The sequence below is a fragment of the Triticum urartu genome, chromosome 7 (assembly GCF_003073215.2).
Source record: "Triticum urartu cultivar G1812 chromosome 7, Tu2.1, whole genome shotgun sequence".
Taxonomy (NCBI): Eukaryota; Viridiplantae; Streptophyta; class Magnoliopsida; order Poales; family Poaceae; genus Triticum; species Triticum urartu.
In genome coordinates this window covers 591,091,564-591,115,939 of record NC_053028.1, presented here as the reverse complement: position 1 = coordinate 591,115,939, position 24,376 = coordinate 591,091,564, and positions in this window count along the sequence as shown.

The following is a 24,376-nucleotide window of genomic DNA, read 5'->3' as shown; positions in this document are numbered from 1 at the left end:
GCCGATGGTTGTGACGCTGTCACCACCGAGGTGATGGTCATCGGCCATGGCGGCGGTTCTGACGAGAGTGCCCACGACGCCCCGCACGCGGCGGTCCACGACTTGTCCATCCCCCTCCCGGCCGATGCCAATGCTGAAGCACTGGAAGCTCGCCGCCTTGCCCTCCTCGCGGAGGGCCGGAAGTTGGTTTCCATGAGACGCCTCGCTGAGGCCCACCGACGCGAGGCCGACCGCGCCGCCTTTGGCACGCCGCCCCCAGGCGGGCCTAGCCGGGCCGGCGTTGTCAGACAGCGCGGCGCTGTCGTCGCTGATACGCTAGGAGTCGACCGCCCAGTCTACGCTACTCCACTCGAGAACCTGCGCGCTGCCCAGGCGGCCGTAGACGAGCTAGATGGACTGGGGGCCGAAGAACTCCCCCACATGAGCCGATGCATCCAGCAGCTGATCGATGCAGCCGCGCAGCGGCACGAAGCTGACGCCCGCGTCTAAAGCCCTCCCCCGCGCCGTGATCAAGGCGCGACGTCCCGGACGCCGAGATCAAGGAGAGAGATATCCCACCCCACCGCCTGTTGCGCATCCAACTCTTAGCGGCCGGCTAGGTCGCCGCGAAGGAGTCGGCGAGAACGACGCCCGCCATCGGATCGACCGCCTGGCGCGATCCCTGGCGCTAGAAGAAGAAGACGATGTCGGCCCGCCTTGCTTCGGCCCCCGCATCCGCGACGAGCCTTTCCCCAAAGGGTTCTCGCTCCCAAGAGACACGCCCAAGTACAACGGTTCCATGAAGCCGGAAGATTGGTTGATCGACTACTCCATGGCGGTTAACATAGCCAACGGCAACAGACGCGTTGCCGTGAAGTACGTGCCCCTCATGCTGCAAGGCACGGCGCGGACCTGGCTCAACAGCCTCAAGCCATACAGCATCAACAGCTGGCTAGACTTCACAGAAGCCTTCGTCCGCAACTTCACCAGCACCTACAAGCGGGCTCCCAAGCCCAGACAGGTCTCCTTGTGCATGCAAGGCCCCGCCGAGTCCACTCGCGACTACCTCACGCGTTGGGCCGAACTCCGCAACTCTTGCGAAGGGGTGCACGAGGTGCAAGCCATAGAATACTTCACTCCGGGTGCCGAGAAGGCACCCTCCTCAAGCACAAGCTCCTCTGCGACGAGCCGACTACCCTCGACGAGCTTCTGATCATAGCGGACAATTACGCCACCGCCGACTCCTCGATGAAGATCGAGCTCCGGGTAGACGCGTCCAGAAAGGTACTCAACCCGGCGCTCAAGACGCCGGCTATGAACTCCGGCCGACGCCCACACCAGAACGACCACAAGCGCAAGAACCCGGTGCCGCCCTCCACCAGTCGCCAGGTGGCCACAGTCGAAGACGAGCAGCCCGAAGCGCGGCCCGCACCCAAGAAGCAGAGGGGCGGCAAGCCGGCTTGGCAGCCGTCCTTCTCCTACGAGCAGACTCTCGACGGCCCGTGCAAGTTCCACAGCGGCGCAAAGCCGTTCAACCACATGACCCGGAAGTGCCACTGGCTCACCCGAATCTCTAAAGGTGAAGGGCTCGCGCCGCCTCCGCCTGCCGGTCCGCCGCCTCCGGCTCCGCAGCCGCCGGCCGCTTGGCCCGCAGTCGGAGCCGTGCACGATGAGTTCCCCGACGAGCATGCCGCCTATGTCATCTTTACAAGTCAGCCCGAAGACCGGCGCAGCAAGCGTCGAGAGCACCAAGAAGTCAGCATGGTTGCTGCCAACCCCGCCGAGCACATGCACTGGTCAGAAAAACCTATCAGCTGGAGCCGGACCGACCACCCAAAGGTGATGCCGTCTCCCGGCTCTTATGCGTTGGTTTTGGATGCCACCCTTGCAACGGATAGACGCGCTGCCCGATTCTCCCGCGTGCTGATAGACGGCGGGAGCAGCATCAGCATCCTGTACCGTGACACCATGGAGAAGCTGAATGTCAAGACAAAGCAACTCATGCCTACCCGGACTGTGTTCCATGGAATCGTACCCGGCCTGTCCTGCGCCCCCATTGGCAAGATCAAGATTGATGTTCTTTTTGGGGACAAGGAGCATTTCCGTCGGGAGGCGATCTAGTTTGAAGTGGTGGACCTGGAGAGCCCTTACCATGCATTGCTTGGCCGACCTGCCTTGGCCAAGTTCATGGCAGTTCCCCACTATGCATACCTCAAGATGAAGATACCAAGCACCAAAGGCGTCATCACCATAGCCGGCGATTACAAGAAGTCCTCTGAGTGTGCAGCAACCAGCAGTCGGCTGGCCGAGACCCTTGTGATTGCCGAAGAAAAGAAGATGTTGGACCGAGTCGTGGCCATGGCCGGCAAGCAGTCAGCCTTGTCCCCCGATCCCAAGGAGCATGATGCTCAAGGATCTTTTCAGCCGGCCAAGGAGACGAAGAAGATACCTCTTGACCCCGAGCACCCAGAGAGGTTTGCCATCATCGGGGCAAACCTAAACAGCAAATAGGAAGGCAAGCTCGCCGATTTCCTCCGTGAGAATCGAGACATCTTTGCATGGTCCCCCAAGGACATGCCGGGCGTTTTGAAGGAATTCGCTGAGCACAAACTACACGTCCGAGAAGACGCAAAGCCAGTCAAACAACCCCTCCGCCGACTATCAGAGGAGAAACGCAGGATTGTGGGAGAGGAGATAGCCTGGCTTCTGGCAGCCGGCTTCATTATGGAAGTTTTCTTTCCAGAGTGGCTCGCCAACCCGGTCCTCGTGCTAAAGAAGAACAACAAGTGGCGCATGTGTATTGACTACACGAGCCTCAACAAGGCCTGCCCCAAAGATCCCTTTGCCCTGCCAAGGATTGACCAAGTGATAGACTCCACGGCCGAATGCGAGCTGTTGAGTTTCTTGGATGCTTACTCAGGTTATCACCAGATAAAGTTAGATCCGGCAGACCGCCTGAAGACCGCCTTCATCACGCCATTCGGAGCCTTCTGCTACCTGACTATGACATTCGGCTTGAGAAATGCCGGTGCCACTTTTCAGCGTTGCATGCAGAAGTGCCTCCTCAAGCAACTCGGCAGGAATGCCCACGTCTACGTAGACGACATTGTGGTGAAGACGGAGAAGCGCGGCACCTTGCTGGAAGACCTCAAGGAAACATTTGAGATCCTACGCCGGTTCCAAATCAAGCTTAACCCCGAGAAATGCCTGTTCGGAGTGCCAGCCGGCTAGCTCCTAGGCTTCCTGGTCTCCGAACGCGGCATCGAATGCAACCCAGTAAAGATCAAGGCCATTGAGAGAATGGCGATTCCCACCAAACTTCGAGACGTCCAGAAGTTTACCGGATGCTTGGCCTCCCTGAACCGCTTCATCAGCCGGCTCGGAGAGAAAGCTCTTCCCCTCTACCGCCTCATGAAGAAGACCAACCACTTCGAGTGGAATGACCAAGCCGATCAAGCTTTTCACGAGCTGAAGAAGATACTGGCCACGCTGCCTGTCCTGGCGGCGCCGACTGAGAAAGAGCCCATGCTCCTCTACATTGCCGCAACCAGCCGGGTGGTCAGCACCGTCATCGTAGTCCAATGCCCAGAAGAAGGCCGAGCCCAGCCGGTCTAGAGACCGGTGTACTATTTGAGAGAGGTGCTGTCTACCTCGAAGCAGAACTACCCGCACTACCAGAAGATGTGCTACGGCGTGTACTTCGCCGCCAAGAAGCTGAAGCCCTACTTCCAAGAGCATCCCATCACGGCTGTATGCACCGCCCCGCTGGCCGAGATCATAGGCAGCCGGGATGCATTCGGCCGGGTGGCGAAATGGGCCATCGAGCTGGCCCCCTATACGATCTTCTACCAGCCTCGCACCGCCATCAAGTCCCAAGCATTGGCCGACTTCCTCGTCGACTGGGCCGAGACCCAGTACCTACCGCCGGCTCCCGACTCCACTCATTGGCGCATGCACTTCGATGGGTCCAAGATGCGCACTGGCTTGGGAGCCGGCGTCATCCTCACCTCTCCCAAAGGCGACAAGCTTAGATACATGCTGCAAATTCACTTTGCCACCTCCAACAATGTGGCCGAGTACGAGGCGCTCATACACGGGCTCCGGCTTGCCAAAGAACTCGGCATTCGCCGGATCCTATGTTATGGCGACTCGGACTTGGTGGTCCAGCAATCATCCGGCGACTGGGATGCCAAGGACGCAAATATGGCAAGCTACCGCTTCCTCGTTTAGCAGATCAGCGGGTATTTTGAAGGATGCGAGTTCCTCCACGTACCACGAGCCGACAACGAGCCAGCTGATGCCCTGGCTCGAATAGGCTCCACTCGGCAAGCAATACCAACTGGTGTCTCTCTACAACGCCTCCTCAAGCCGTATATCAAGCCGTCTCCAGAGTCTGATTCCATCTTCGTGCCGCCTGACCCCAACGCGGCCGGCTCAAAGAACCAAGCAGGTGACCTGGGGACTTCGATAGTCGGCCAGGGGGTATCAGCAGGCGGCTCGGGGACTTCCGTAGTTACGCCCGACCCGGGGACTGCCTCATCCGGCTCGGGGACTGCGGTAGTCGGCCCGGAGACTACACCAACACAACAAGCGGCGGCCGACTCCAGCATTTCACCGCCCAGCCCGCCCGCCCTGGTCGTAGTAGCCGTTTTGGCAATAAAAGAAGTCGCAGCTCCGTCATGGGCTCAATCCATCCTCAACTTCCTAATAAACCAAGATCTGCCGGCTGACGAAGTAGAGGCAAGACAAGTCCAACAACGAGCCGGAGCATACACAATCGTCAACAGAGAACTCGTTAAGCGCAGTGTCACTGGAGTCCTCCAGCGATGCGTTGAGCAAGAGAAGGGCATTGCAATCCTCAGAGACACCCACCAAGGAGAATGCGGCCACCATGCGGCCTCAAGATCACTCGTCGCCAAAGCCTTCCGCCATGGTTTCTTTTGGCCGACTGCTTTGGATGACGCCAAGAAGATAGTTAAACATTGCAAAGGGTGCCAACTCTTCAGCTCCAAGCAACACATGTCAGCTTCAGCACTCAAGACCATTCCCCTCACTTGGCCCTTCACCGTTTGGGGACTGGACATGGTGGGCCCATTCAAGACGGCGCGCGGCGGCATGACACATCTGCTTGTTGCCGTGGACAAATTCACCAAATGGAATGAGGCAAAGCCGATCAGGAAGCTGAATGGGCCGACTGCCGTAACATTTATCGCAGATATAACAACTCGGTACGGCGTGCCACACAACATCATCACCGACAATGGCACGAATTTCGCCAAGGGAGCCTTGGCACGTTTCTGCGCGACGCAAGGCATCCGGTTGGACCTAGCGTCCGTCGCCCACCCGCAGTCAAACGGCCAGGTCGAGCGAGCCAACGGCCTCATCCTCTCCGGCATCAAGCCCCGATTGATCGTACCACTGGAGCGTTCAGCCGGCTGTTGGCTCGATGAGCTGCCGGCTGTCCTCTGGAGTCTGCGCACTACACCAAACAAGTCAACCGGCTTCACTCCTTTCTTCCTCCTATATGGTGCCGAGGCGGTCATCCCAACTGACACTGAGTTCGACTCGCCTCGGGTAACCATGTACACGGAAGCCGAGGCCAAGGAAGCACGAGAAGACGGCGTCGACCTGCTGGAAGAAGGCCGGCTGTTAGCCCTTAGCCGGTCCGCCATCTATCAGCAGGGCCTGCGCCGCTACCACAGCCGGAAGGTCAAGCCAAGATCCTTCCAAGAGGGCGATCTTGTGCTCCGGCTGATCCAGCGAACAGCCGGCCAGCACAAGCTCTCGGCCCCTTGGGAGGGCCCCTTCGTCATCAGCAGAGCCTTAGGCAACGACTCCTACTACCTGATCGACGCGCAGAAGCTGAAGGCACGAAAGAGAGACGACTCCGGCAAGGAGTCGGAACGACCATGGAACGCCAACCTCCTCCGAAGGTTTTACAATTGAAATGCAGTATGTATCACGCTAACTTTTGTACTAAGTACGAGACAATAGGCCCCACGAGGAGAGCTCGGGGACTGCCATCTTTTGTCCATGAATGAAAAGTATCATGCTTATGACCTTGTCATTGCATTCACTTTTTTCCGTCCAGCACCGGGTTCGACTAGTCGGCCCGGGGACTGGCCGCCTGGAGTTATATTAGAAGTCCTACCCGCAGTCACACAAGTAGTGTGCCGGCTCCCAAGCCTTCTCTTGCCAAAAGTCGCAGTTCGAAGAACCAGCTGTCCGGCTGGCAAGAGTTAAGGGCAGGAACGGGTGCCCACACGAAAAACGGCTAGGGACTAACGGACTAATATAACAAAAGCCGGTTTTTCTCCCACCGCCGACCGGCTACCAGAGTAGCCGGCCGGCCGGTTTCCATTCACCCCGCTCCAATCTAAGAAAGCTCAAGTACTTGCCTTCCAAGAAGGGGAAGGCGGCAAAGGAAACAGCGTAAGGATAAAAAGCATACATGAATGGAAACCAAACACGCAATAATATTTACATAAAAGACCTTCAAAAGGCCAGCATTCGACATAGTTTGAATACACCCCAAGTGGGTGGAACTGCGCAAGTTTGATAATGTTGTTCAAAAGGCAACAAGCAGGAAAAAACAAGGACGGCAGACTAAGCCAAGGGAGCGACTGGCGAGTCGGGCAGGTCGGTGGAGACGGCAGTGCCGGCTGGAGGAGTGACCGGCTAGCGAACCTCGGCATGATCACCGCCTCCCGCAGAGGGCGCGCTAGCACGTGCCTCGTTGCTGGAGGCACGATCAGGCTGAGGCTGGCTGGCCACTTCACCGGCCGGCTCAACATCTTCGCCCTCCTCTCCTTCGTCGTCTTCGCCTTCATCTGTAACACCCTCGATGTGACTATAGCTCCCACATGTCGAGGCACAACTTAGAGACATAATCACATTGAAGGCATATGTCGCAAGTTAGGCAATCTTCACAAACATCCCATGTAATATAATAATAAAAGGGGAGATAACATAGTTGGCTTACGCTCGCCACGTCAATCAAGTGCATAAACAACATTACATCATCCAAACACTCATGGCCCGACTACGGCACCAAAATAAAAGAGAACCCAACATGCGACACCGGTCCCAATCACCCCCAACTGGGCACCACTACTAATCATCGGGAAAGGAAACATAGTAACGTTGTGAGTCTTCATCGAACTCCCACTTGAGCTCATACGCGTCTCCTGGAGCGGAATCATCAGGCCCTGCATCTGGTGTAATAGTAATCCGTGAGCCACAGGGACTCAGCAATCTCGCACCCTCGCGATCAAGACTATTTAAGCTTATAGGTAAAGCAAGGTAAAATATGAGTGGAGCTGCAGCAAGCGACTAGCAAGTATGGTGGCTAACTTATTCGCAAAGGAGAGCGAGAAGAGGAGGCAAAGCGTGAGCGTGAAACTAGAGAGCAACCTGCGCAAACATTACTCCAACACCGTGTCCACTTCCCGGACTCCGCTGAGAAGAGGCTATCACGGTAACACGCTCAGTTGATTCATTTTAATTAATTAAGGTTCAAGTTATCTACAACCGGACATTAACAAATTCCCATCTACCCATAACCGTGGGCACGACTTTTGAAAGTTCAAATCCCTGCAGGGGAGTCCCAACTTAGCCCATGACAAGCTCTCACGGTCAACAAAGGAATAGACCTCCTCCCAAGAAATTCCGATCAGACTCGGTATCTTGGTAATTCAAGACACTTCGACAGGTTAAAACAAGACCAGCAACACCGCCCGATTGTGCCGACAAATCCTGATGGGAGCTGCACATATCTCGTTCTCAGGGCACACTCAGATGAGACTAGCTACGAGTAAAACCAACCCTCAAGTTTCCCCGAGGTGGCCCCGCAGGCAGCTCAGTTCGGACCAACACTCAGAGGAGCACTGGCCCGGGGGGAGGGGGGGTTAAAATAAGATGACCCTTGGGCTCCGGTAACCCAAGGGAAAAAGGCTAGGTGGAGAATGGTAAAACCAAGGTTGGGCATTGCTGGAAAAGCTTTAATCAAGGCGAAATATCAAGAGGTTCCCATTATAACCCAACCGCGTAAGGAACGCAAAATCCGGGAACATAACACCGATATGACGGAAACTAGGGCGGCAAGAGTGGAACAAAACACTAGGAAAGAGGCCGAGCCTTCCACCCTTTACCAAGTGTATATATGCATTAAGATAACAAGATAATATGATGATATCCCAACAAGAAAATAAATATACCAATAAGGAACGGCCTCCGATCTTCACCTACAACTAGTAACGCTATAAGAGGGGCTGAGCAAAGCGGTAACATAGCCAATCCATGGTTTGCTAGGACAATGGTGGGTTAGAGGTTTGACATGGCAATTTGGGAGGCTTGCAAGCAAGTGATAGGCATCGTAGCAATGGCATATCAAAAGAGCGAGCAAACTAGCATAGCAAAGATAGTAGTGATTTCGAGGGTATGATCATCTTGCCTGCACAGTTGTCAGAGTTGACTGGATCCTCAAAAGAAAACTCAATGGGCTCCTCGTTAGCGAACTCATCTCCCGGCTCTACCCAAACAAGACAAACAAGCAACAAGGATACAATCAACCACGTGCAAACTCAAACAACACGATGCAAAGATGATATGTTATGCGGGATGCGATGCGGGATGCAAAATGCAAGATATGACAGGAAATGCATGAACCTGACCTCAACTTGGAAATCCAAGTGTGCCACTGGAAATATGAGATGAAATCGCTTGAAAACGATATAAAGGACGCCGGAATCGGAGTTACGGTTTGGAAATGGCAAGCGATTCAAAAATGACACCGGTCTGAGATTTACAGCAAGTAGGCATCTAAATGGAACGAAATGAACATGCTATAGCAACCAAACATGACAACAAAATACATGGCAGGGATGCACACAATATGCTTAACAAAAGTCTAGTACTGAGCTATGGCCAATTCATCCATTAACAGGTTCAAACAAGCATGACAAAAATGCATATGACAAACAGATCTCAGACTTAGGGAAATTAACACTTGTCTGGAATTTCATATCAGGTAGCTCTCTTCGGAGGAACAAAACTACATACTACAGGATCTGAACATGGCAAAGTAAAGCATGGCATGGAGCTACTCAAAGAGCTTAAAAGAAGTCCCTTAGTGACCTTGAGCCAAAAGGGATCAGAAAATACAATTGCAAGCATGTGAACATAGCAAAAAGATAATCAGTTTTCAGACTTAGTGAAAAACTGACACATGCTGAAATATAACTCAACTAGGCATGTTTACGAGCTCGATGCACTCACTACGGTGCAAGTCATGGCAAGACAAGAATACATCCATCAAGAAGGCACAAAATGCAAGCTAGACATGGCAGAAACAATAACATAACATGCACGGATCAACTACGACATCACCAGCAAAATTGCAAACAAGTTGACAATCTGCCCAGATTCAGTAAGTAGCAAAAGTAGAGCTCGATTGACTCAATATAGGGTGCTCCATAATTGCAAACAAAGACATGAATGGATATAGCACTACAAGATTACAAAAACTCCCTTACTGATCATCCTCAAAAGAGGCACGAATCACTAGGAAACAACAAGAACATAAGGCATCATGAGATAGACAGCTCCAGGACTTAGTGAAATCACTAAGTCCCTGGAAACAGAGTTAGCAAGTGCACCACTTTGCAAGCTTGCACAAGTCACCACACCCATCACAAAAATACATGGGTTGCACCTCTGGAAAGATGACAAAACCCTTAACAAAACATATGTAGAACTCATGGGCATATCATGCACACAATAATCATGGCAAAAATGACAAAAGTGCTAAACGGAGTAACAGATCTGACAATTAACTCAAGTAGCCCTCTTCTAACAGCATTTCGGGCATCAAGATGAGCTCAAATGAAAATGATGCAATGGAACAAAATGATGTACTATCTGAGATGAACATTTTGATATGCTATATGCATGAATCGGAGCTACGGATGCAAAGTTACGGGGCTATGAACATGTGCACTTGGATCTGAGAATTTCGGTACTTAGGAAAAATTCAACCTCCGGATTAGGGTTTCCAGATTTGCACGCTTCCCGAGGCGGCGGCGCGAGCACTGTAGCAGCCGGGGTTCGGTTCGCCGGCGGGAGAGAAGAAGAGGCGAGGACGGGGGCAAGGGCGGCCGGCGGCGGTGGAGCTTGCCGGCGTCGAGGAGGCGGCGGCTGCAGCGGTCGGAGAAGGAGGCAGCGGGCGGCGGCTCACGGTAGCGGCGGGGCGGCGGCGCGCGCCGGCCGGGCGGGCCGAGCGCGAGGAGGCGGGGCGCAGTGGCGATGCGGGCCGGGGGGGCCCGGCCTGGGCCGCGCGGGCCCGCTGGGAGGCGGCGGTGATGTGGTCCGGGACGCCCACGTGGCGGCTCCCAGTTGGCGGAGGCGGATCCGGACGTTGTTCGGCCTGTGCGGACACGTCCGGCGGCGGCGGAGATGGTTTTTTTTAGGGTTTGACGAGGGGATCCGAGATTTGGAATGGGACTCGGCAATCTCGCACCCTCGCGATCAAGACTATTTAAGCTTATAGGAAGGGGTAAGGCAAATATAAGTGGAGCTGCAGCAAGCGACTAGCATGTATGGTGGCTAACTTATTCGCAAAAGAGAGCGAGAAGAGAAGGCAACGCGCAAGCGCATAACTAAAGAGGGCAATCCTGCGGCAAACATTACTCCAACACCGTGTCCACTTCCCGGACTCCGCCGAGAAGAGGCCATCACGGCTACACACTCAGTTGATTCATTTTTAGTTAAATTAAGGTTTAAGTTATCTACAACTGGACATTAACAAATTCCCATCTGCCCATAACCGCGGGCACGGCTTTCGAAAGTTCAATCCCTGCAGGGGAGTCCCAACTTAGCCCATGACAAGCTCTCACGGTCAACGAAGGAATAGACCTCCACCCGAGACATTCCGATCAGGCTCGGTATCCCGGTACAACAAGACAATTCGACAGGTTAAAACAAGACCAGCAACACCGCCCGAATGTGCCGACAAATCCTGATAGGAGCTGCACATATCTCGTTCTCAAGGCACACTCAGATGAGCAAGACGTCGGGTAAGCCAGCCCAGAGTTGCCCCTGGTAGCCTCGGACATCGCTTAGAGGGACCAACACTCAGAGGAGCACTGGCCCGGGGGGGTTAAAATAAGATGACCCTTGAGTCTACAGAACCCAAGGGAAAGAAAAGGGCTAGGTGGCGAATGGTAAATCCAATGTTGGGCATTGCTGGAAAAGCTTTAATCAAGGCGAACTACCAAGGGGTTCCCATTATACCCCAACCGCGTGAGGAACGCAAAATCCGGGAACATAACACCGATATGACGGAAACTAGGGCGGCAAGAGTGGAACAAAACACTAGGCGAGAGACCGAGCCTTCCACCCTTTACCAAGTATATAGATGCATTAATATAACATAGCAATATAATGATATCCCAACAAGTAAATAAATGTTCCAACAAGGAACGACCTCCAATCTTCACCTGCAACGAGCAACGCTATAAGAAGGGCTGAGCAAAGCGGTAACATAGCCAATCAACGGTTTGCTAGGACAAGGTGGGTTAGAGGTTTGACATGGCAATTGGGAGGCTGACAAGCAAAAGGTAGGCATCGTAGCATTGGCATAGCAAAAGAGCGAGCAAACTAGCATAGCAAAGATAGTAGTGATTTCGAGGGTATGATCATCTTGCCTGCAAAGCTGTCAGAGTTGACTGGATCCTCAAAAGAAAACTCAACGGGCTCCTCGTTAGAGAAATTGTCTCCCGTCTCTACCCAAACAAGACAAACAAGCAACAAGGATACAATCAACCATGTGCAAGCTCAAACAATAAGATGCAATGATGGTATGCTATGCGGAATGCGATGCGGGATGCAAAATGCAAGATATGACAGGAAATGCATGAACCTGGCCTCAACTTGGAAAACCAAGTGTTCCACTGGAAAGATGGGATGAAATCGCTTGAAAACTATATAAAGAACGCCGGAATCGGACTTACGGTTTGGAAATGGCAAGCGATTCAAAATTGGCACCGGTCTGCGATTTACAGCAAGTAGGCCTCTAAATGCAATGAAATGAACATGCTAAAGCACCCAAACATGACAAAAAAAACATGGTAGGGAATTATTCAAGATGCTTGACAAAAGACTAGCACTGATCCACGGCCAATTCGTCCATTAACAGGTTCAAACAAGCATGGCAAAAACGCAAATGCAAAACAGATCCCAGACTTAGTGAAATTAACACTTGTCTGAAATTTCAGATCATGAAGCCCTCTTCGGAGCAACAAAACAACATGATACAGGACCTGATTAAGACAAAGAAGAACATGGCATGGAGCTGCTAAACAAGCTTAACAAAATACCCTTAGTGACCTTGAGCCAAAAGGGATCACAAAATATACTAACAAGCACACGAACATAGCTAAAACATAACCAGTTTTCAGACTTTGTGAAAACTGAGACATGCTGAAATATAGCTCACGAAGGCATGTAAACGAGCTCGATGCACTCACTACGGTGCAAGTCATGGCAAGACAAGCATACATCCATTAATAAGGCGAAAAATACAAGCTATACATGGCAAGAACAATGGCATAGCATGCACGGATCAACCACAATAACGTCGGCAAAATCGTGAACAAGTTGACGATCTGCCCAGATTCACAACGAAGCAAAAGTAGAGCTCGATTGACTCAAGCTAGGGTGCTCCATAATTGCAAACAAAGACATGGATGGATAGAGCATAACAAGATTAACAAAACTCCTTTACTGATCATCCTCAAAAGAGGCACGGATCACTAGGAAATAGCATGAACATATGGCATCATGAACTAAATAATCCCAGACTTAGTGAAAACTACTGAGTCCCTGAAAACAGATTTACCGGGTGCCTCACTTTGCAAGCTTGCACAAGTCACCACGCACATCACAAAAATGCATGGGTTGCACCTCTGGAAAGAATACAAAATCTTTAACAAAACATATGAAGGACTCATAGGCATATCATGCACACAACAATCATGGCAAAAATGACAAAAGTCTAAGATGAACTAGCAGATCTGACAATTAACTCACGAAGCCTCCTTCTAACAGCATTTCGGGCATCAAGATAAACTCAAATGAAAATGATGCAATGGAATGAAATGATGTACTTATCGAGACGAACATTTTGATATAATATATGTCCAAAACGGAGCTACGGATGCGGAGATATCATAGGCCAAAGTTAGCACAAAAATTAGGGTTCGGAGGAGAAAAAGTCAACCCGCGGATCTCAGATCCAGATCTGCACGGATTTCGATGCACGCCGGATCTACTGTTCACCGTCGGAGTTCCTGTTCACTGTGGAGTTTATGACGGCCGGAGCTTGGAGACGAGGAGGGAGAGGCCGGAGTGGCGGAGGAGGCGGCGCCGGCGACGAGGCGGCGGCCGGAGGCGGCGAGGGGCGGCGGCCGGCGACGAGGTGGCCCGGGGCGGAGCTTGCCCCGGCCGGAAATGGTGCGGTGGCGGCGGGATTCGATGGCGGCGGGGCTCGGGCACCCGGGGCTGGGGAACACGAGGCGGGAGGAGGCGCGGGCTCTGGCCCGAGCGGCGGAGAGGCGGGCCTGCTCCGGGCCTGACGGGCCGGCGGGAGTGGCGGCGGTGATGTGGTCCGCCCGCGCCACGTGGCGCCCGGTGGTTGGCGGCGGCGGATCCGGACGTTGTCCGACGCGGGTTGGACACGTCCGGCGGCGGCGGAGATCTATTTTTTTTAGGGTTTCGTGGGAGGAGAAGATCCGAAAACGGGGGGGGGGGGTCTATTTATAGGCATAAGTGGAGCTAGAAGAGTCCAAATGAGGTGCGGTTTTCGGCCACGCGATCGTGATCGAACGCTCTAGATGATGGAGCAGAGTTTGGTGGGTTTTGGGCCAAATTGGAGGGGTGTTGGGCTGCAACTCGCACGAGGCCTTTTCGGTCCCTCGGTTAACCGTTGGAGTTTCAAACGAAGTCCAAATGATACGAAACTTGACAGGCGGTCTACCGGTAGTAAACCAAGGCCGCTTGGCAAGTCTCGGTCCAATCCGGAAATGTTTAATCCCCACACACGAAAGAAAGCTAGAAATGACCACCGGAGGAGAACGAAGCACCGGAATGCAAAACGGACAACGGGGAAAATGCTCGAATGCATGAGATGAACACGTATGCAAATGCAATGCGCATGATGACATGATATGAGATGCATGACAACAAAAACAACACATGGAGACAAAGACCCGAACCCGAGAAATAAATATAACTTAACGCCGGAAATGGCAAGAGTTGGAGTACAAATTGGGAAAGTTATATCCGGGGCGTTACAACACTCCACCACTACGAAAGGATCTCGTCCCGAGATCTAGGACTGAAAGAACGCCGGGTACTCAGAACGGAGGTGATCCTCGCGTTCCCAGGTAGCTTCACGGTCGGAATGGTGTGACCACTTGAATTTGAGAAATTTGATTGACTTGTTGCGAGTCTTGCGTTCCGTCTCTTCAAGAATAGCAACTGGGTGCTCACGATAAGAGAGATCTTCTTGGAGCTGAATGTCCTCGAAGTCGACGGTGTGGTCAAGAGTCCTGAAGCACTTTCAAAGCTGAGAGACATGGAACACATCATGAACATTTGCAAAGTTTGAAGGAAGCTCGAGTTGATAGGCGTGGTCGCCTCTCTTGCTGACAATCTTAAAAGGTCCCACGTATCTAGGGGCAAGCTTCCCTTTGATAACGAAGCAACAAGTACCTTTCATAGGAGAGACGCGGAGGTAAACATGATCTCCGATCTCGAAAGCCAAATCATGGTGCTTACTATCATAGTAGCTCTTCTGGCAGGATTGGGCTGCTTTGAGGTTATCACGAATGACTTTGCACATTTCTTCTGCCTCTGTGATTAAGTCATTACCCAGCAGCTGACCTTCACCGGTTTCAGACCAGTTGAGAGGGGTACGACACTTCCTGCCATACAAAATTTCAAATGGGGCCTTTCCCGAACTTGCTTGAAAACTGTTGTTGTAGGAGAATTCAGCATAAGGAAGACAATCCTCGCATTTCATGCCGAAGGAGATCACACAAGCCCTGAGCATATCTTCAAGAATCTGGTTGACACGCTCGACTTGACCGCTTGTTTGAGGATGGAAAGCTGTGCTGAAGCGGATGTTGGTGCCCATGGCCTTCTGAAAAGAATCCAAAAACTTCGAGGTAAAGATGCTGCCACGGTCTGAAGAGATCACTTGAGGAATACCGTGCAAAGAGACAATGCGAGAGGTATAGAGTTCCGCCAATTGAGCTGCAGTGATCGACTCTTTGATAGGCAGAAAATTAGCCACTTTGGTGAGTTTGTCGATGACAACGAATATAGCATCATTGCCACAATTGGACTTTGGAAACCCAGTCACGAAGTCCATTTCAATGTGGTCAAACTTCCATTCTGGAATGGCAAGAGGTTGGAGGAGACCTGCTGGCCTTTGGTGTTCTGCCTTCACTCTTCTGCAGACATCACATTCATTCACGAATTGAGCGATCTCGCGCTTCATTCGAGTCCACCAATAAGCTTGCTTAAGGTCCTGATACATCTTCGTGCTCCCAGGGTGGATGGGGAGGAGAGAATTGTGAGCCTCATTCATGATCACTTTACGGAGGTCACCTTTGGGCACAACAATACGATCCTCGAAGAAGAGAGTGTCCTTGCCATCAAGGCGGTAGCACTTGTACTTGGACTGACTCTTGGCAATCCCAATCTTCATCTTTTTCACCATAGCATCAAGAAGCTGGGCTTGGCGAATCTGGTCTTCTAAGGTAGGAGAGACTAGAAGGTTGGCAAGGAAACCTTGAGGAACAACTTGCAGATTAAGTTTGCGGAAAGCTTCACAAAGCTCGGGTTGATAAGGCTTGAGAATCAGACTGTTGCAGTAAGCTTTCCTGCTCAAAGCTTCAGCAATCACATTGGCCTTGCCTGGAGTATACTCGATACTCGGATTATACTTGAATCATTTCGACCCATCGAGTTTGCCTGAGGTTGAGATTAGGCTGAGTGAAGATGTACTTGAGACTCTTGTGATCAGTGAAAATGTCCACTTTTCTTCCCAATAGAAGATGTCTCCAAGTCAAAAGAGCATGCACAACTGCCGCCAACTCGAGATCATGAGTGGGGTAGTTCTTCTCATTAGGCTTCAACTGGCGAGAGGTATAAGCAACAACTTTCTTCTCTTGCATCAAAACTGCGCCAAGACCTTGGAGAGAGGCATCACAAAAGACCTTGTACGGCTTGGATTCATCAGGCGGAGTCAGAACTGGAGCAGTGATCAACTTCTCTTTCAAAGTGTTGAAAGCAATATCACACTGCGGAGACCAAACGTACTTGACGTGCTCCTGAAGAAGATTAGAGAGAGGCTTTGCGATCTTAGAAATGTTTTCAACGAATCTTCGGCAATAGCTTGCGAGACCGAGAAAACTGCGGAGTTGCTTCACGTTCTGAGGAGGTTCCCAATTCACAATTGCAGACACCTTCTCAGGATTCACGACAATGCCCTTGGCAGAGATGATATGACCAAGATAAAGAACCTCATCAAGCCAAAATTCACACTTGGAGAACTTGGCGTAGAACTGATGTTCTCTGAGCTTATCGAGAACCAAACGCAAGTGCTTGGCATGATCTTCCTTGTTCTTCGAGAAAACCAGAATGTCGTCGAGATAGACCAAAACAAAGTCATTGGTGTAGGCATTGAAGATGAAGTTCATCATGCGAGAGAACGTCGGAGGAGCGTTGACGAGGCCAAAAGACATGACAGTGTATTCATATGAACCAAAGCTTGTTCTAAATGCTGTCTTGGGAATATCTTCTTCACGAATGCGAATCTGGTGATAACCCATACGGAGATCAAGCTTGGAGAATACTTGAGCACCTTTGAGTTGTTCGAACAGCTCATTGATGTTGGGAAGTGGGTATTTGTTCTTGATGGTCTTCTTGTTCAATGGGCGGTAATCAACACAAAGTCGGTCCGATCCATCCTTCTTCTTCACAAAAAGAACACCACAACCCCACGGAGAAGAACTAGGCCGGATGAGACCCATTCTCTCTTGTTCATCGAGTTGTTTATTCAGCTCCTTCAACTCTTCAGGTCCGAGCTTGTAAGGACGTTTGCACACAGGTTCCGTGCCAGGCTCAAGATCAATAACGAATTTAACTGGCCGGTGTGGAGGCATTCCTGGAAGCTCTTCTGGAAAGACGTCTTGGTATTCGCACACGACTGGAATTTGAGAGATGGCATCCAATTCACCCTTCTCATTGAGAGAAAATAGACGAATGGTATCATCACGAGCGGCAAAGAAAATTACATCCTCAAACGAATAAGTCAATTGAATCTGCCTGGCTGCTCAATCAAGCTGAGCCTTGTGCTTAGAAAGCCAATCCATTCCGAGAATAAGATCAATATCTGAGTTACCAAGCACCATAGGAGAAGAAAGGAACTTGTAGTCGCCCAATGTGATAGTAACATCCGGAGCCATCATTTTGGTGTTCATGAACAAACCCGGAGAAGAAACCGCTATCGGCTTAGGCAAATCAATAGTATGCACATCATGCATGGATGCAAAAGGCTTCGACAAAAATGATAAAGATGCACCAGTGTCAAAAAGAACTCTTGCGGGAATGTCATTAACAGGAAGGTTACCCATGATCACATCTGGTGATTCCTCTGCCTGAGCTGCATTCAGCAAGTTGACCTTGGCGGACTTGCGGTTATGCTTGACCACAGCTGTACTTGCCGATCTCATAGGAGGTGGAGGAGGAAGACGCCTCTGGTTCAAACACTTGTTGGCATAGTGACCCTTTTCTTGGAACTTGTTGCACGTGACCTCTGAAAGCGGATGGTGGTACGGAGCACTCGATCTTGTAGGTTGAGACGAAGACTTGTTCTGAAAACCAGGGTTGGGTGGGTGGGAAGAACCACTGCCACCTTTGCTCTTCTGCTGATATGGCTGACGGAACGGAGGAGGAGGAAGCCAAAACTTCTGCTGCTTGGCCACTTGAGTAGAGGAAGAAGGAGTAACATCTCTGACTCGCTTCTTGGAAGCATCACACCTCAACTGAGCAGCCTCTTGCTTCAGTGCCATGTTGTAGAACTCATCATATCTCAAGGGCTCGAAGAGAACAAGAGCGAGCTGAATATCTTCTCTGAGACCACCCCTGAACTGATATATCATGCTCTTCTCATCAGGGACATCCTGCTTGGCAAAGCGGGTGAGCTTCTGGAACAACTTGTTGTAGTCATAGACAGACAAAGAGCCTTGCTTCAGATTGCGGAATTCCTCACGCTTGCTTTAAACCACGCTATGGGGAATATGATGAGCCATGAAATCTCGACGGAAATCATCCCAAGTGATAACACGTCCACCTCTGGAGTCTTTGTACTGCTGGAACCATTCTGCAGCTTGATCTTTGAGTTGGAAGGAAGCGAACTTGACAAAGTCCTCAGGCCTGACGTTACTGCACTTGAAATGCTTGCACAGATCCACAAGCCAATCGTCAGCATCGGTTGCCTCAACACAATTGATGAAAGTCTTTGGCCCGTTAGCAAGGAACTGGTTGAGTGTAGCAAAGTGACTCTGATTGCTGCCTTGATTCCCTTGACTGCCTTGATTGCGCTCTTGAAGAATTTGCATGATCAGCTGTGTGTTTGCATTGGTTGCCGCCATCACAACTTGCCACGCCTCTGGGGGAGGTGGAGGTGGCGGCGGATCAGGATTCGTAGTCGTGCGCGTTGGAGGAGCCATCCTGAAGAGGTTGACCACCATTAGCATATTGACAGAGAAATATTGAAGCTGAATCCAACGGAATGAAAATTGCAACATATAGTCTTCACATCCGAACAAAATGGACGAATGCATTCCTCTTAAAATGGTCACATATCCATAAATTGAGAAGCCACGTAGAATTAAGGTAGAGAAATAAATCAACAAGGTACGGATCAAGAACGAATAATCGGTAAGAAATCCCAATCTCAAACCAATATCCATGGAAGAAGAACTAGAGCTACTAGAATTCCCACCTATGAAACTCCCGAACCTTTCCGGTTATGCAATCAGGTGTTGGGGATACAGGGGAAGCATAATATCTCACCCAAACTAGCAAATCGTACATCCAGCTGTATCCATCCTTCAACACATAACCAAGAAACCTTCGGAAACTATCTACCTCAACCTTCGAAAAGCATCCGTTATACAAGTTATGGCGATACTCCCGAACTCCCGCCCCAGTACTGGGTGGCGTCGAGGTTATCTCACCAACGAACTGCATAAAAGAGATTTTCGATGTCGGCGTACTAAACTCAGGTATTCCAGAACTGCAACGATAAAATTATGATGACAACACCTCAGAGCTCAACTCCCCGGGACACTTCCACTAAACCCCTGACAGGAGGCACCAAGACAATGTTCTCATCATAAAACCATCGGAACGATTCCAAGATACCCGCGTGATCCTAAAATTTTTTTAGTGAAATTTGAGAAGAGAAGAGTCAAAACTCTAGGTCAGGATGCCTTACCAGAGCGATGAGGAGACTGGGAAGTAAAAAGAATTCCTAAACTCTCCGATATATAATTCCTAATGACTCAAAACATTTTTCTAGACACAACTCGGCTGCTAAAAACGATCAAGCAATGGGGCTCCTAACGTCGGGGAAGGCTCTGATACCAACTTGTAACGCCGTCGATGTGGCTATAGCTCCCACGTGTCGAGGCACGACTTAGGGACATAACCGCATTGAAAGCAATGTCGCAAGTTAGGCAATCATCACAACATCCCATGTAATATATAGAATAAAAGGGGAGATACATAGTTGGCTTACACTCGCCACGTCACATCAAAGTACATAAATAACATACATCATCCAAACACTCATGGCCCGACTACGGCGCCAAAATAGAAGAAAAAAAACCCAACATGCGACACGGTCCCGATCAAACCCCAACTGGGCACCAAAACTGATCATCAAGAAAAGAGACATAGTAACGCTGAGAGTCCTCATCGAACTCCCACTTCAGCTCGTACGCGTTACCTGGAGCGGAAACACCTGGACCTGCATCTGGCATAGTAGGAATCTGTGAGCCACAGGGACTCAACAATCTCGCACCCTCGCGATCAAGACTATTTAAGCTTATAGGAAGGGGTAAGGCAAATATAAGTGGAGCTGCAGCAAGCGACTAGCATGTATGGTGGCTAACTTATTCGCAAAAGAGAGCGAGAAGAGAAGGCAAAGCGCGAGCGCATAACTAAAGAGGGCAATCCTGCGGCAAACATTACTCCAACACCGTGTCCACTTCCCGGACTCCGCCGAGAAGAGGCCATCATGGCTACACACTCAGTTGATTCATTTTTAATTAAATTAAGGTTTAAGTTATCTACAACCGGACATTAACAAATTTCCATCTGCCCATAACCGCGGTCACGGCTTTCGAAAGTTCAATCCCTGCAGGGAGTCCCAACTTAGCCCATGACAAGCTCTCACGGTCAACGAAGGAATAGACCTCCACCCGAGACATTCCGATCAGGCTCGGTATCCCGGTACAACAAGACAATTCGACAGGTTAAAACAAGACCAGCAACACCGCCCGAATGTGCCGACAAATCCCGATAGGAGCTGCACATATCTCATTCTCAGGGCACACTCAGATGAGAAAGACGTCGGGTAAGCCAGCCCAGAGTTGCCCCTGGTAGCCTCGGACATCGCTCAGAGGGACCAACACTCAGAGGAGCAGTGGCCCGGGGGGTTAAAATGAGATGACCCTTGAGTCTGAAGAACCCAAGGGAAAGAAAAGGGCTAGGTGGCAAATGGTAAAACCAATGTTGGGCATTGCTGGAAAAGCTTTAATCAAGGCGAACTACCAAGGGGTTCCCATTATACCCCAACCGCGTGAGGAACGCAAAATCCGGGAACATAACACCGATATGACGGAAACTAGGGCGGCAAGAGTGGAACAAAACACTAGGCGAGAGACCGAGCCTTCCACCCTTTACCAAGTATATAGATGCATTAATATAACATAGCAATATAATGATATCCCAACAAGTAAATAAATGTTCCAACAAGGAACGACCTCCAATCTTCACCTGCAACTAGCAACGCTATAAGAAGGGCTGAGCAAAGCGGTAACAAAGCCAATCAACGGTTTGCTAGGACAAGGTGGGTTAGAGGTTTGACATGGCAATTGGGAGGCTGACAAGAAAAAGGTAGGCATCGTAGCATTGGCATAGCAAAAGAGCGAGCAAACTAGCATAGCAAAGATAGTAGTGATTTCGAGGGTATGATCATCTTGCCTGCAAAGCTGTCAGAGTTGACTGGATCCTCAAAAGCAAACTCAACGGGCTCCTCGTTAGCGAACTCGTCTCCCGGCTCTACCCAAACAAGACAAACAAGCAACAAGGATACAATCAACCACGTGCAAGCTCAAACAATAAGATGCAATGATGGTATGCTATGCGGAATGCGATGCGGGATGCAAAATGCAAGATATGACAGGAAATGCATGAACCTGGCCTCAACTTGGAAAACCAAGTGTGCCACTGGAAAGATGGGATGAAATCGCTTGAGAACGATATAAAGAACGCCGGAATCGGAGTTACGGTTTGGAAATGGCAAGTGATTCAAAATTGGCACCGGTCTGCGATTTACAGCAAGTAGGCCTATAAATGCAAGGAAATGAACATGCTACAGCACCCAAACATGACAACAAAAAACATTGCAGGGAATCATTCAAGATGCTTGACAAAAGACTAGCACCGAGCCCGGCCAATTCATCCATTAACAGGTTCAAACAAGCATGGCAAAAACGCAAATGCAAAACAGATCTCAGACTTAGTGAAATTAACACTTGTCTGAAATTTCAGATCATGAAGCCCTCTTCGGAGCAACAAAACAACATGATACAGGACCTGATTAAGACAAAGAAGAACATGGCATGGAGCTACTCAACAATCTTAATAAAAGACCCTTAGTGACCTTGAGCAAAAAGGGATCACAAAATATACTAACAAGCACACGAACATAGCTAAAACATAACCAGTTTTCAGACTTAGTGAAAACTGAGACATGCTGAAATATAGCTCACGAAGGCATGTAAACGAGCTCGATACACTCACAACATTGCAAGTCATGGCAAGACAATAATACATAAATTAATAAGGCACAAAATACAAGATAGACATGGCAAGAACAATGGCATAGCATGCACGGATCAACTACAATAGCATCGGCAAAATCGCAAACAAGTTGACGATCTGCCAAGATTCACAACGAAGCAAAAGTAGAGCTCGATTAACTGAAGCTAGTGTGCTCCATAATTGCAAACAAAGACATGGATGGATAGAGCATAACAATATTAACAAAACTCCTTTACTCATCATCCTCAAAAGAGGCACGGATCACTAGGAAATAGCATGAACATATGGCATCATGAACTAAATAATCCCAGACTTTGTGAAAACTACTAAGTCCCTGAAAACAGATTTACTGGGTGCCTCACTTTGCAAGCTTGCACAAGTCACCACGCACATCACAAAAATGCATGGGTTGCACCTATAGAAAGAAGACAAAATTCTTAACAAAACATATGGACTCATAGGCATATCATGCACACAACAATCATGGCAAAACTGACAAAACTCTAAGATGAACTAGCAGATCTGACAATTAACTCACGAAGCCTCCTTCTAACAGCATTTCGGGCATCAAGATGAACTCAAATGAAAATGATTCAATGGAATGAAATGATATACTCATCGAGGCCAACATTTTGATATACTATATGTCCAAAACGGATCAACAGATGCGGAGATATCACAGGCCAAAGTTAGCACAAAAATTAGGGTTCGGAGGAGAAAAAGTCAACCCACGGATCTCAGATCCAGATCTGCATGGATTTCGATGCACGCGGGATCTACTGTTCACCGCCGGAGTTCCTGTTCACCGGTGGAGTTCATGGCGACTGGAGCTCGGAGACGAGGAGGGAGAGGCTGGAGTGGCGGAGGAGGCGGCGCCGGCAACGAGGCGGCGGCCGGAGGCGGCGAGGGGCGGAGGCCGGCGATGAGGTGGCCCGGGGCGGAGCTTGCCCCGGCCGGAAATGGTGCGGCGGTGGCGGGCTTCGACGGCGGCGGGGCTCGGGCACCCGGGGCTGGGGAAGACGAGGCGGGGAGGAGGCGCGGGCTCTGGCCCGAGCGGCGGAGAGGCGGGCCCGCTCCGGGCCTGACGGGCCGGCGGGAGTGGCGGCGGTGATGTGGTCCGCCCGCGCCACGTGGCGCCCGGTGGTTGGCGGTGGCGGATCCGGACGTTGTCCGACGCGGGTCGGACATGTCCGGCGGCGGCGGAGATCTATTTTTTTAGGGTTTCGTGGGAGGAGAAGATCCGAAAACGGGGGGGGGGTTCTATTTATAGGCATAAGTGGAGCTAGGAGAGTCCAAATGAGGTGCGGTTTTCGGCCACGCGATCGTGATCGAACGCTCTAGATGATGGAGCAGAGGTTGGTGGGTTTTGGGCCAAATTGGATGGGTGTTGGGCTGCAACTCGCACGAGGCCTTTTCGGTCCCTCGGTTAACCGTTGGAGTTTCAAACGAAGTCCAAATGATACGAAACTTGACAGGCGGTCTACCGGTAGTAAACCAAGGCCGCTTGGCAAGTCTCGGTCCAATTCGGAAATGTTTAATCCCCACACACGAAAGAAAGCTAGAAATGACCACCGGAGGAGAACGAAGCGCCAGAATGCAAAACGGACAACGAGGAAAATGCTCGAATGCATGAGATGAACACGTATGCAAATGCAATGCGCATGATGACATGATATGAGATGCATGACAATGAAAACAACACACGGAGACAAAGACCCGAACCCGAGAAATAAATATAACTTAACGCCGGAAACGGCAAGAGTTGGAGTACAAATTGGGAAAGTTATATCCGGGGCGTTACACGCCCCCTCCACGAAGATCACGGGGTCCTCCCACCTCTCCATCACCGGCGGGCCTTTGTCAACCTCCTCCGACGGTGGCACGGGAACGTCGGGGGCCACGGCGTGGAGGGGAACAACAAGCAGCGGAGGCCGGTTGTGCGAGGCCTCCGCCTCCGTCTCCGCGGCTGCCGCCTTCGCCCGGGCCTTGGCCGCCGCGTCGGCCTGCTCCTTCGTCGCCTGGGCGGTCCTTCGCTCCGCCGCCTCCCGCTCCTCTCGCGCGTTCCGCTCCGTGGCCTCTTTAAGGTCAGCGCGGGGATCCACGCGGCGGGAGCTTGAGGACCCCCAGTCGGCCCGACTATGGAGCCGCCAGGACCTCGCTCGAGAGAAAGCGGCGCCCTGTCCGGCAAGAAAATAAAGGTTTAGAAGAGTTTCGG